The sequence below is a fragment of the Oncorhynchus mykiss genome, chromosome 12 (genome assembly GCF_013265735.2).
Source record: "Oncorhynchus mykiss isolate Arlee chromosome 12, USDA_OmykA_1.1, whole genome shotgun sequence".
Taxonomy (NCBI): domain Eukaryota; kingdom Metazoa; phylum Chordata; class Actinopteri; order Salmoniformes; family Salmonidae; genus Oncorhynchus; species Oncorhynchus mykiss.
The window spans coordinates 81,601,081-81,616,030 of record NC_048576.1 but is presented as its reverse complement, the minus strand read 5'-3'; the positions used below and the strand labels follow the sequence as shown (position 1 = coordinate 81,616,030).

Sequence of the window (14,950 nt, the reverse complement as noted above, 5' to 3'; positions counted from 1 at the left end):
ATAAGAAAGACTAGCCTACATATTTAATACAGTTATTTAAGTTATTAATCGTCCTGCCTGTCCTGACTCCGAGACAAGGGAAAATAATCCTATTCAACCAGACTGGTCTCAATTAATGGGAGAAGGTTCATTTTCTGTTGTCGTTTGTTGTAAATTCTCATCCCTTCCAGCCGTGCGCGCGTGTTTATTAGTGGCCTATGCATGCCTGGAGAAACGGACATGTTTCTATTAGATATCTATATTTATCCTCAACGATTCGTATTTACACGAAATAGTTTACTAGGCCTATGTTTCGTCATGATTTTTCAATCACCCACTTTCGGTGGTTGTATTTTTCCATCTGGCCAGGTAAGATGAACGGGCTCTGCTTTCTTAGGTCGGGAAAACACGGCACTGTGGTACAAGCGCCGAAAAGGGTGAATCAATTTGAGAGAGAGAGAGAGAGAGAGAGAGGGCGGGTTGGAGAGCGAGAGAAAGGACGAGAGTGAGAGAGGGAGAGGGGAGAGAAGACGTTGACTATAGGCTACGCCTCTGCAGTTTAAGGAATATATTAAAAAGAAAGGTAAGATTCATTAAATGGTATCAGAGTATAAGGGACGTTATTCGTGTGTCGCATGTTAAACAAATCCCGTGGTTTGACTTTGGATTCTCAGCTTTCATAAGGCGGCGTTGGGGTATGACCAGCCTATTCTTTATCTGCTGAATAGTTTTCGCTGTTCCAATATATTTAATTTGCGGTTGTCGTTAACGAAATGAATGCGGTGGTGTCTGTATGTGTGGGTTTGTGCGCTCGTTCGTCTGTGCACGCACAGTAAACTGATAAATGTTAAGGCTATTGCTTTAATAAGGACCGCGTTTCAGAGTTGATAGGACGGAATATCAACCATGTTTATGGAAAGAAACAAGCGGATAGCCTACATTATCGTCCTGAAATGTGAGGGGTTTTGGCGCCTTTAACCATGAATTGTGGCGAGACGATACATTTAATTTGGTGAGAGTGCGTACGAATGAAACAGGAAAGTCAAGTGATTCGTGTACTTCATACTTAATTCATAAGAAGACATATGCGCGTCTCGTTAAATTGCCTGTTTCTGACATTGGTGTCGTGTCTTTGGCAAATGGCATTGATAACAATTGATAAATGCACAGGACAGTAGCCTAATTTAAAAATAATAATAATAATTGCCTATAATTAAAATAATTGTATTGTTATGGCTCGTATTTCACAGTTCTGCTGAGTAGCCGAATGTGTGGCTTATTAAATATTTCCTATTCAATAGGCCAATAGTTCCGAGAAAAAGTTACTAGGCTATACCCACTGGGTACAGACGTCTATTCCACGTTGGTTCAACGTAATTTCACTGAAATAACGTGGAAGCAACGTTGAGTCAACCAGTGTGTGCACAGTGGGTACTATTAAGCCACATTATTTGCGGTCATCTGTTTCGTTTGGTTATTCTCTCTTGATTATGATTAGTGTCCCCAAATAGTGTGAATAATGCGGAGGCACCTTACGCGGAACATGACTGAGGCATGCAGGTTAAGCCACTATAACTGTGGCCCACAGAGGAGCCCCTCTGATTGAGAACAAGGAGCAGATAGATTAGGGTTGATGAATGAAGATCTACCGCCTCTATATGCAACACAACGATACGGTTACGAGCGGATTGAAATGCTGATGTGCAGCAGTGTGTTTTGGGTGGGCAGTCTGGCAGAATGAGATTGCTGCCTGGCACAGCAGTCAGTGGGCACAGTTTGATTTCGTGAGTTTATGATAGGGGCTAAGTTATTAATGGGGCGTTAGGGGGCAAAGTGGAGCACTGGGCAGGATTAGATTGAGGGTGAAGTGTGTTGTGCGATGGGTGGTTAGGCTAGAATGGGGGAGAGGAGAGTGCTTTAAAAGAGGCCCTTCAAGCACTGGTCCTGGGCCAGTTCTGCCTCAGCTGGTGGTGGATGGCTGAAGTTGGATTTCAGCCCCAAGCTAATTTTGGAGCAGTGCTCAGAGGCATTTCTGTTTGAGATATGACTGGGGAAAAGCTGCCATTCTGAGAATGAAAAGTTATTTAATTGTGGAGTTGGACTTAAGGGTTAAATATATGAAATAGAGAGCAATGGACAGAACAAGTTAATAAACCAATAAATACACAACTTTAGAGAGAATATTTTCCCCAAGAAACTAAGTAGTGAGCAAAACACATTTTTTTTAAAAATCATTTTCTACATGTGTCTGACTTTACACTCATCTCTGGTCCACTCAATCGTCCAAACCTCATCCACTGCTGGTCTTAAACATAGACCCCATAAACCAGTCTCACTGCTCTTACATCTGTGGAGATAGTGGAACTTGTTTTCATTAAACATTGGCACCATGTCAGATTTGATGCTTGTTAGTACCTAGTGTATCACTGCTTCACTCTTAATTGCTCAGTGAATGACTGTGATGTATAACATTATAACTACAAGCCTCTGTGCTTATTCTTAACCATTTGGCTTGTAACTACAGATGTAAAAATTTAAGATGACGTTAAGTTTTTTATGTTTCTCTTATAGCAGATTTGTGCTCAGATCAAACGGGGCCTGTTAGTACATGTGAGGTGGAGCTGTGTGGGTAATCGAAGTGCACATCCCTCTCCTTTCCACTCATAGGACCAGTACAAGTCACAGAGTGGCCCTGGGAGGAGGAGAAGAATGTTACTTTAAATATCACATTAGAGACAGGGCCTTTTAGCCAAGGACAGGGTTTTAAAAAGATCAAGACATCTCGTAGCTGTAAAGACAAGGATAAATCTAGCTCTTCAAACACACACAAGTGGTTCTTTCCCTTCCTTCATTCATTCCTTCCCTCCCTTCCCCCCACCAAAGATATTCCCTAAAAATGTCCTTGAGATGAATTTAAATGGATTAAAACCAGACTGGGTCAAAAGGTGACCAATAGCAAGTGGTGGACAGTCAGAGGTAAACAAGAACATTATTTATTAAGCATTGTCCTCTATGGATTGAAGGGTTTAGACATAATTTCCTCGGGCTTCACACTCCAAGCAAATCCAGAAGCCTGCTACACTGAATTAGTAAAGGCCTTGGAACTGTTAGGGATCTGTCATGTAGCTGTGCCCAGGCTGCCCCATAATCCTTTTCAGTCTTGACAGTGCACAGCCATTGTCACCTCTCTACCTAATATGCGTGTTATTAAAATTAAACAATGTCATGATTCACAAGGAAAGGTTAACTCAGATTACTTAATAGCGTGCAAGTGGAATATTTTATTCAAGACATAGTTGACCTGCTGTAGGACATCCCATGAATTTGAACTCTTACCCCATTCACCCAAACTGAGTTGTTGTTGTTAAGGAGCACTGCTCAGAATTGACATAATTTTGTTTTGAATAAGATCTCACTAGATTTTAATATAGAGCTCACTAGATTTTAATATAGAGCTCACTAGATTTGAATATAGAGCTCACAAGATTTTAATGTAGAGCTCGCTAGATTTTTATGTAGAGCTCGCTAGATTTTTATGTAGAGCTCGCTAGATTTTAATATAGAGCTTGCTAGATTTTAATATAGGGCTCAGCTAGATTTTAATATAGATTTGAATATAGAGCTTGCTAGATTTTAATACAGAGTTCACAAGATTTTGATATAGAGCTCACTAGATTCCAATATAGAGCTCAATAGATTTTAATATAGAACTAACTAGACTTTAATATAGAGCTCACTAGATTTTGATATAGAGCTCGCAATATTTTAATATAGAGCTCACAAGCTTTTAATATAGATCTCACAAGCTTTTAATATAGAGCTCACTAGATTTCAATGTAGAGCACTAGATTTTAATATAGAGCTTGCTAGATTTTTATATAGAGCTTGCTAGATTTTAAGATAAAGCTTGCTAGAATTGAATATAGAGCTCGCTAGCTTTCAATATAAATCTCACTAGATTTTGATGTAGAGCTCACTAGATTCTAATATAGAGCTCACTACATTCTAATATAGAGCTTTCTAGATTTCAATATAGAGCATGCTAGTTTTAATATAGAGCTTGCTAGATTTTAAAACAGAGGTCGCTAGATTTTAATATAGAGCTCTCTAAATTTTAATATCGGGCTCAGCTAGATTTTACTGTAGAGGTCACTAGATTTTAATATACAGATTGCTATATTTAATATAGGGCTCAGCTAGATTTTAATATAGATTTGAATATAGAGCTTGCTAGATTTGAATACAGACTTCAGAAGATTTCATTATAGAGCTCACTAGATTTTGATGTAGAGCTCAATAGATTTTAATATAGAACTCACTAGACTTTAATATAGAGCTCACTAAACTTTAATACAGAGCTCACTAGACTTTAATATAGAGCTCACTAAATTTGAAAATAGAGCTCACTAGATTTTAATATTGAACTTGATATATTTTGATATCGAGCTCACTAGATTTTAATATAGAGCTCACAAGATTTTAATATAGATCTCAGTAGATTTTAATATAGAGCTCGCTAGATTTGAATATAGTGCTCTCTAGATTTTAATATATAGCTTGGTAGATTTTAATATATAGCTTGGTAGATTTTAATATACAGCTTGGTAGATTTTAATATACAGCTCGCTAGATTTTAATGCAGAGCTCAATCGATTTTAATATTGAGCTCACTTGATTTTAATATAGAGCTCACTAGATTTTAATATAGAGATCACTCGATTTTAATATAGATCTCACTAGATTTTAATATATAGCTCGCTAGATTTTTAGTTATACATTAAAGAATAAAGGAACATCACTGTGTTAGCAAGCCCACAGATTCCACACAAGCCCCTGGTTGGCTGTTTGCTCCAGGAAGAGAAGAGCGGACAGGTCAACTATGCCCAGTTGGCAGACTAATTTGAACTGCCAAAACCAAGCTGAGAGTCATAACTTTGTTTTGGTTCACACATTAAGTGTGGGATGGGAGATTTCAGTCATATGAGAAATCAGGCCAGCCTGCACTTTCATTTCAGAGTCACATCACTGCATAACTGATGAGGCAGATGAAAACAAGCAAACAGGAACAGGGGAGATTACACCTGCACACCTTGCCAAGAGCAAAGCTGTCTGGGACTGGGAGATAATGCCTTAACCTCTCAGGGCTCTTGTCACCTGAATCAAGGGCTTTCAGACTTGAGCATTGTCAATCAGCACAGTTCTGTTCACCATTTTGGAATGTTATGTTAGAGAGACAATACCACAGTAAGATGTGTGTATTTTACTGTATAAATGTGGTTGTGTGTATGTGTGTGGGTGGATGTGGTTGTGTGTGTGTGAGAGAGAGAAACTTTTGACTTTTTAAAAGAAAATAGGGGGATATAGATGAGACTGGCACTATTCTCAATAGGGCAAGAAGTTGGCTGATCTCTATGTAGGTTGGGATTGTCATTGATTGATAGCAGCCCAACTTGCTGGTGTCGACAGGATGGAGGTTGAAGTTGACTGCTAGCATGCTGGAGAGACTTGCTGATCAGCTATGATAGGCTGAATTTGTGGGAACAACCTAGGGCTGTCCCTGAATAATGCAGTGTGATGAACCGCATGGCATTACAGCCTCTGTTGTCATGTCACACATATCAGCGTTTCTCCCCTCATGTGCCTATACATTGTCCTAACCACAGGAGGGAAGGACAAAGATCTAGGTTTCCTTTTGCATGATCTGGCATCACTTCAATCTTAATAACCAGAGTCTGGATATTGCATGAGCACTGACTGACCCATTCTCAGCAGAGCTGCTAAGCCGCCTGCCACTGATGACAGAGCAGATATAATCAGCTGTGATTGGTTTGATTGAGTGTCCAGCCTTGGCCTGGGTGTCGGCCCTTCTGGGGCCATGATGACTGGCATTAATAATTGAATAATAGTTGGGGAGAATGACAATGGTTAATGATATCAAATGAATACCATAATCCATTGAGTTGACACCATTAGAAATAGTGGAATTTCCCCTGGGGGGGATGTGCTCATGTCTATGTCCCTTACAGCAGGGGAGTCTGGGTAGAGACTGGGAGCCATAAATGGGTTACCTTCTTGTGTTAATGAAAGGTACTGTGGGAGTGACAGTGGTCGGCTCTACTAGACCGCTGGGTAGGGACCACTGGGTAGGGACCGCTGGGTTGGGAACGCTAGGTAGGGACCGCTGGGTAGGGACCGCTGGGTTGGGACCGCTAGGTAGGGACCACTGGGTAGGGACCGCTAGATTGGGACCGCTGGCTTGGGACCGCTGGGTTGGGACTGCTAGGTAGGGACCGCTGGGTAGGGACCGCTGTGTAGGGACCGCTGTGTAGGGATCGCTGGGTTGGGACCGCTGGGTAGGGACCGCTGGGTAGGGACCGCTGGGTAGGGACCGCTGGGTAGGGACCGCTGGGTAGGGATTGGGGGCCATAGATGGTTTTCCTTCATCTGCTCCATGGGAGTGACAGTGGTCGGCTCTATTAGACCGCTGGGTAGGGACTGCCGGGTAGGGACCGCCGGGTAGGGACAGCTGGGTAGGGACTGCTGGGTAGGGATTGGGGGCCATAGATGGTTTTCCTTCATCTGCTCCATGGGAGTGACAGTGGTCGGCTCTATTAGACCGCTGGGTAGGGACCGCCGGGTAGGGACCGCCGGGTAGGGACAGCCGGGTAGGGACCGCTGGGTAGGGACCGCTGGGTAGGGACCGCTGGGTAGGGACAGCTGGGTAGGGACTGCTGGGTAGGGACCGCTGGGTAGGGACAGCTGGGTAGGGACTGCTGGGTAGGGATTGGGAGCCATAGATGGTTTTCCTTCATGTGCTCCATGGGAGTGAGAGTGGTCGGCTCTATTAGACCGCTGGGTAGGGACCGCCGGGTAGGGACAGCCGGGTAGGGACCGCTGGGTAGGGACAGCTGGGTAGGGACTGCTGGGTAGGGACCGCTGGGTAGGGACAGCTGGGTAGGGACTGCTGGGTAGGGATTGGGAGCCATAGATGGTTTTCCTTCATGTGCTCCATGGGAGTGAGAGTGGTCGGCTCTATTAGACCGCTGGGTAGGGACCGCCGGGTAGGGACCGCTGGGTAGGGACCGCTGGGTAGGGACCGCTGGGTAGGGACAGCTGGGTAGGGACTGCTGGGTAGGGACTGCTGGGTAGGGACCGCTGGGTAGGGACCGCTGGGTAGGGACAGCTGGGTAGGGACTGCTGGGTAGGGATTGGGAGCCATAGATGGTTTTCCTTCATGTGCTCCATGGGAGTGAGAGTGGTCGGCTATACTATAAGGTTCAACCATGTGTTAGTAAAGCCAGTCGCATAATGGGACGCGATCATGCTGCTGCTCACTCATGTGTCACATGGGTGACTGGAAGCGGGAGGGTTACGGTTGGATCGTGTTATTAAAAATTGGTTGGGTAATGAAAGCAGTCAGTTTTACATGGTTTGGTCGTATATTGGCTAAGCCGGTTGGGTGATGGTAGTGAGGTGGGGGACTTTGGTTAGGTCACGTGTTAGTAAATGTGGTAGGTAATGAAAGCAGTCAGTTTTACATGGTTTGGTCGTATATTGGCTAAGCCGGTTGGGTGATGGTAGTGGGGTGGGGGACTTTGGTTAGATCACGTGTTAGTAAATGTGGTAGGTAATGAAAGCAGTCAGTTTTACATGGTTTGGTCGTATATTGGCTAAGCCGGTTGGGTGATGGTAGTGGGGTGGGGGACTTTGGTTAGATCACGTGCTAGTAAATGTGGTAGGTAATGAAAGCAGTCAGTTTTACATAGTTTGGTCGTATATTGGCTAAGCCGGTTGGGTGATGGTAGTGAGGTGGGGGACTTTGGTTAGGTCACGTGTTAGTAAATGTGGTGGGTAATGAAAGCGGTCAAGCTTTCAGTGACCATTCTTCTTTGGAGCCATGGCAGCTTGGCTGCATCAAGGCACAATATCTTGAGGGAGTTTGTTTCGGGTCAGTGGCAACATAAGAGCTCAATACAGCCATGCAAAGTCAGACAAACTGAGGCTAGGGGCTTTTCCTCTGTCTGCTTGACTGGCTGTGTGTGATCAGAGAGCACTACAGTTAGCGCCTGTATGCCTGCGAGGATGTTGATGATGATGTTTATTACAGTGTAATGGTGATGATGATAATGGTAGTAATGCAGCAACTAGACATTGCAATGATCTTGCCATGATTATGATGACCACAAAGCATCATGGGTTGGCAGGTAGCCTAACGGTCAACAGCATTGGGCCAGTAACCGAAAGGTCGCCAACTAGTTGAAAAATCTGTTGATGTGCTCTTGAGCAAGGCACTTAACCCGAATTGCTCTGGATAAGAGAATCTGCTAAATGACTAAAATGTGTGGTATTTTACCAAGTGGTATTTTTGGTTGACCGTTTGGTAAGGTCACTGTTTGGTGAGGTCACTCCAACAATGCTCAACAAGTTGAGTGGGAACATGACTGAGAAGGACACATAGGCAGAGGGCTACACATCCAGGCTGGTGATGTCACAGGGAGAATGTGACAGTGGGGGAGAGAAGCCCCCAGTGTCTCCTAGTAGAGCTCTCTGAAGGCCAGAGAGGAGCAGGCAGGCTGCAGTTAGTGACGTCATACATGATTACTGCGATAAATCACTGATTCTGCCCTATGGTTAGGAAGGATGATTATTCTGAGTGCCATGGTGAACAACACGCACGCCTTTATTATTTTATCTCTTCTCAGAGGTCTGCTGGATGGGGTTATACGGAGACTGTTGACTCAGTTGTACTCATTTATTTATATATTTTGCTACTCTTGCATTTTTTTCTCTCCTAGTTTTTTACTGGGTGCAGCAGCACCAGTGAGTGAGTGCCCCAGCCCCCAGGCCAGGCCCCAGTCCTCAGTGTGAAGTGATGGAGCTGCCCCGTGTTGGGAACTGCAGAGCCAGGCGACGGACACCCCTGCTGCTGATGTGACGGAGACACGCAAGATGGTGAGTGAGCAGGTTACTATGGCAACCAGAGTCTGCGCGAGCGCTTCTATTTCGCACAGCGTGGGAGAGAGGGGTGGAGAGAGATCGTGGAGAGGGGAATGGTGCAGAAACCAGCGGAGGAGAGAGGAGAGGTGTGGAAAGAGCAGTCAGACTGAAAGGAGTGAGGAGAGAGAGACACAAGCATTATATGAAGAGACGATTGAAAGATCAGAGGAAAAGAAGAGGGATGATAGAGGGAGTGGATGGAGTAAAACTAAGTGAGATGTGAATTATGGGGTGAGACCAAGAAGGCATGATAGAACAGTAAAGCAGAAGGAAGGGATGACAGGGACGTGTCCTGTGATAAAAAGGTGCCCTGCTGTCAGGTATTACAAGCTTGTTTCTTTCCTGTTTACTCCTCCAAATTCTCAGCCAATACCTTTTTCACTCCATATAAAGTATGTTTTACATGTTTCTCTCTCTCACTGTCCCTCAATTCATCCATCTATCCCTCCATCTCTCTCTCTCTGTATCTGTCTCTAACTCTCGTAATGATTTGGTTGGCACGGCACTCTGCTGTGATAAAGACTGACATGGTGTCAGTCTTGGTGACTGGTCTCCATGGAGACGTCCATCTGTCAGTCTGTGTCAGTGTTTCCTAGGCGAATCCTTATCGTGTTTCTCAGTGAGGGTGTTTATCTGTCTGTGTATTAGTCAGTGTGTCAGTCATAGAGCATGCTGGGGCAAGGCCTGGATGGATGGGGGAGTGTTACTTATCACACAAAACATATACACACACACACACTATGCTTATTCGTCCAAAAATTCACACAATCTCACACAGCACTGTAGGATCTTAACGCACACACATATGAAATGTGTTATGACACATACACAAACATTCACATGCCACACACTCCCAAACACACACACTATGCCGTCACACATAAGGACATACATTTAAAAATGCACATATAGCACTGTGGACACACAGAATGTTACACACATAGAATGTAGACACACACAGAATGTGACACACATAGAACAAGTGAGGATAAATGCACAAACACTCACACAAACACATTCTATGCATTCTGTAAAACACATCATATTTTAACCCCACAGAAACAATCCTACACGCATGCTTGCGTGCCTTTCCCCTGCAGTGGAAAAGGCAACTTGAAAAACAAGGTTTGACGGAAAAAATGCTGAAGCAAGTTCTCACAAAAATAGCTTGGAGCAACAAGCAGTGCTGAGCTCTGCTGTGTGCGGAGGGGGCTTTGAACAGAGCCGGTGAAAGGGTGCCGTTTACATGGCTCTGTAAATGGCTGAGAGACATTTTGATTAACGGCTGACTCCGGCTTCCCCCTCAGTGCACAGGAATTGAGTGTATCAACATGCTTAACACCCTTAAATACGGATTAATTGTTCACAAAATCGGCATCTCGCAACTAAGGCTCCGGAACAGAGCGGACAGTGATCATTTGAAGAGGAACGTTGGTTCACCTACAGTGCCTTCAGAAAGTATTCGTACCTCTTGATTTATTCCACATTTAGTTGTGTTACAGCCTGAATTCAAAATTGATTAAATAGATTTATTTCTCATCCATCTACACACAATACCCCATACTGACAAAATGAAAACATGTTTTTAGAAATGTAAGCAAATGTATTGAAAATGAAATACCGAAATATCTCATTTCAAGCATTCACATCCCTTTGCTATGACACTCCAAATTGAGTTCAGGTGCATCCAATGTCCTTTGATCATCCTTGAGATGTCACGACAACTTGGAGTCCACCTGTGCCCAATTCAATTGTTTGGACATGATTTATAAAGAAACACACCACTCTAAGGTCCCACAGTTGACAGTGCATGTCAGAGCAGAATAAATACCAGAAAGTCCAAGGAACTGTCTGTACATCTCCAAGATTGTGATGAGGCACATATCTGGGGAAGGGTATACCACAATTTGTAGAGTGTTGAACGTTTCCAAGAGCACAGTGGTCTCCATCATTGGGTGGGTGGGGGGGCTTCTTATAGCTGGCCGTCTGACCAAACTGAGCAACCGGACCAGAAGGACCTCTCTGACAGAACTACAGAGTTCCTTGGCTGAGATGGCAGAACCTGCCAGAAGGACAACAGTCTTTACAGCACTTCACCAATCTGGGCTTTATGGGAGAGTGGCCAGACGGAAGCCACTTCTGAGAGAAAGGCACATGACAGCATGCCTGGATTTGCAAAAAGGCACGTGAAACACTGACAGCATAAGGCAAAGATTGTGTGGTCTAATAAGAGAAAACGTAACTCTTTGGCCTGAATGCAAAGCGCTATGACTGGAGAAAGCCAGGCACTGCTCATATAACACCATTCCTACCTTGACGCATGGTGGTGGCAGCATCATGCTATGGGGATGCTTTTCATCGCCAGGGAGACTGGTAAGGATAGAGGGGGAAATGAATGGAGCCAAATACAGGCCAATCCTTAACACCATGAAGTTCAAGGAACTGTCCATACTTCTCCAAAATAGAATTGTGATGAGGTATATATCTGGGGAAGGGTATAAAACAATTTCTAGTGTGCTTCAGAGTGCAAACGACCATATCAAATCAAATTTATTTAAATAGCCCTTCGTACATCAGCTGATATCTCAAAGTGCTGTACAGAAACCCAGCCTAAAACCATAGACTGGGGCGAAGATTTATGTTCCAACAGGAGAAGGACCCCAAGCATACAGCCAAAGCAACGCTGGAATGGCTTCAGAACAAGAATCTGAAAGTCCTTGAGTGGCCCAGCCAAAGCCCAGACTTGAATCCCATTGAAAATCTGTGGAAAGACATCTGCAAGGAAGAATGGGAGAAAATCCCCAAATCCAGATGACTCAAAGCTGAGACAGACATACCCAAGATGACTCAAAGCTGAAACAGACATACCCAAGATGACTCAAAGCTGAGACAGACATACCCAAGACGACTCAAAGCTGAGACAGACATACCCAAGACGACTCAAAGCTGAGACAGACATACCCAAGATGACTCAAAGCTGAGACAGACATACCCAAGACGACTCAAAGCTGAGACAGACATACCCAAGACGACTCAAAGCTGAGACAGACATACCCAAGATGACTCAAAGCTGAGACAGACATACCCAAGACGACTCAAAGCTGAGACAGACATACCCAAGACGACTCAAAGCTGAGACAGACATACCCAAGACGACTCAAAGCTGAGACAGACATACCCAAGACGACTCAAAGCTGAGACAGACATACCCAAGATGACTCAAAGCTGAGACAGACATACCCAAGATGACTCAAAGCTTTAATTGCCAAAGGTGCTTCTACATTGACTCAGGGGTATGAACACTTTTGTAAATTAGATATGTCTGTATTTCATTTTCAATACATTTGCAAAAATTTCTAAAAACATGTTTTTACTTTGTCATTTTGGATTCATGTGTGTAGGTGAATTTTTGAATTCAGGCAGTAACACAACAGAATGTGGAAAAAAATAAGGGGTATGAATACTTTTTGAATCTAGTGAATGTTTGTCACGATCGTCGTATGAGTGAGACCAAGGCGCAGCGTAGTATGCGTACATTCTCTTTTAATGAATGAAACACTTAACAAAAAACAACAAAACCAACGAACGAAACGTGAAGCTATACAACTTAGTGCAGACAGGCAACTCAACATAGTCAAGATCCCACAACACAAATGAGGAAAATGGCTACCTAAATATGATCCCCAATCAGAGACACCGTTAAACAGCTGTCTCTGATTGGGAAACATACATATCAGGCCAACATAGACACACAAAAACCCCTAGACATACAAAAACCTTAGACATACAAAAAGTAGAGTACCCACCCTAGTCACACCCTGACCTAACCAAAATATATAGGAAAACAGAGATATCTAAGGTCAGGGCATGACAATGTTAGAGTTAAGATGTTAACATTGAAAGGTCTTTCATCCCGGCATGCAATGATGAGTCGTATGAAGCTTGCAGTGAGGGATTTGAACATGTGGGGAAGGTAATGTAATGTGTGCTAATGGGAGTGCTTTAGAAGGGTGATGAACACACTGACTTTTAATCTGCTGCTCATGGCCCTCTCTCTGAAGGAGAGGAGGGCTAGCTCTCTCTCTCTCTCTCTCTCTCTCTCTCTCTCTCTTTGTCTCTCTCTCTCTCTCTCTCTCTCTCTCTCTCTCTTTGTCTCTCTCTCTCTCTCTCTCTGTCTCTCTCTGTCTCTCTCTCTCTCTCTCTCTCTCTCTCTCTCTTTGTCTCTCTCTCTCTCTCTCTCTCTCTTTGTCTCTCTCTCTCTCTGTCTCTCTCTCTCTCTCTCTCTCTCTCTTTGTCTCTCTCTCTCTCTCTCTCTGTCTCTCTCTGTCTCTCTCTCTCTCTCTCTCTCTCTCTCTCTTTGTCTCTCTCTCTCTCTCTCTCTCTCTTTGTCTCTCTCTCTCTCTGTCTCTCTCTCTCTCTCTCTCTCTTTGTCTCTCTCTCTCTCTCTCTCTCTCTCTCTCTCTTTGTCTCTCTCTCTCTCTGTCTCTCTCTCTCTCTCTCTCTCTGTCTCTCTCTCTCTCTCTCTCTCTGTCTCTCTCTCTCTGTCTCTCTCTCTCTCTTTGTCTCTCTCTCTCTCTGTCTCTCTCTGTCTCTCTCTCTCTCTCTCTCTCTCTCTCTGTCTCTCTCTCTCTCTCTCTCTCTCTTTGTCTCTCTCTCTCTCTCTCTCTCTCTCTCTTTGTCTCTCTCTCTCTCTGTCTCTCTCTGTCTCTCTCTCTCTCTCTCTCTCTCTCTCTCTGTCTCTCTCTCTCTCTCTCTCTCTCTCTCTCTGTCTCTCTCTCTCTCTCTCTCTGTTTCTCTCTCTGTTTCTCTCTCTCTCTCTCTCTCTCTCTCTCTCTGTCTCTCTCTCTCTCTCTCTGTCTCTCTCTCTCTGTCTCTCTCTGTCTCTCTCTGTCTCTCTCTGTCTCTCTCTCTGTCTCTCTCTCTGTCTCTCTCTCTGTCTCTCTATCTTTCTCTCAATTCAATTCAATTCAAGGGCTTTATTGGCATGGGAAACATGTGTTAACATTGCCAAAGCAAGTGAGGTAGACAACATACAAAGTGAATATATAAAGTGAAAAACAACAAAAATTAACAGTAAACATTACACATACAAAGGTTTCAAAACAGTAAAGGCATTACAAATGTCATATATATATATATATATATACAGTGTTTTAACAATGTACAAATGGTTAAAGGACACAAGATAAAATAAATAAGCATAAATATGGGTTGTATTTACAATGGTGTGTGTTCTTCACTGGTTGCCCTTTTCTCGTGGCAACAGGTCACAAATCTTGCTGCTGTGATGGCACACTGTGGAATTTCACCCAGTAGATATGGGAGTTTTTCAAATTTGGATTTGTTTTTTTGAATTCTTTGTGGATCTGTGTAATCTGAGGGAAATATGTCTCTCTAATATGGTCATACATTGGGCAGGAGGTTAGGAAGTGCAGCTCAGTTTCTACCTCATTTTGTGGGCAGTGAGCACATAGCCTGTCTTCTCTTGAGAGCCATGTCTGCCTACGGCGGCCTTTCTCAATAGCAAGGCTATGCTCACTGAGTCTGTACATAGTCAAAGCTTTCCTTAAGTTTGGGTCAGTCACAGTGGTCAGGTATTCTGCCGCTGTGTACTCTCTGTTTAGGGCCAAATAGCATTCTAGTTTGCTCTGTTTTTTTTTGTTAATTCTTTCCAATGTGTCAAGTAATTATCTTTTTGTTTTCTCATTATTTGGTTGGGTCTAATTGTGTTGCTGTCCTGGGGCTCTGTGGGGTCTGTTTGTGTTTGTGAACAGAGCCCCAGGACCAGCTTGCTTAGGGGACTCTTCTCCAGGTTCATCGCTCTGTAGGTGATGGCTTTGTTATGGAAGGTTTGTGAATCACTTCCTTTTAGGTGGTTGTAGAATTTAACGGCTCTTTTCTGGATTTTGATAATTAGTGGGTATCGGCCTAATTCTGCTCTGCATGCATTATTTGGTGTTCTACGTTGTACACG

General features: G+C 43.8%; 1 protein-coding gene across 3 annotated transcripts in view; it reads left to right on the top strand.

The window, feature by feature from the left end:
• The first annotated feature begins 453 nt into the window (after positions 1 to 453).
• LOC110538611 (leucine-rich repeat-containing protein 4B) overlaps positions 454 to 14,950 on the top strand; it is a 38,562-nt gene continuing 24,065 nt past the window's right edge. The window contains exons 1-2 of one of the 3 annotated variants that reach the window (XM_021625536.2): positions 454 to 562; positions 8,775 to 8,931. The gene's annotated coding sequence lies outside the window, so the exon portion shown is untranslated. Of the gene's footprint in view, positions 675 to 8,774; positions 8,932 to 9,028; positions 9,297 to 14,950 lie in introns of those variants that run through there. The other 2 variants (XM_021625537.2, XM_021625539.2) reach the window with 2 other exon arrangements.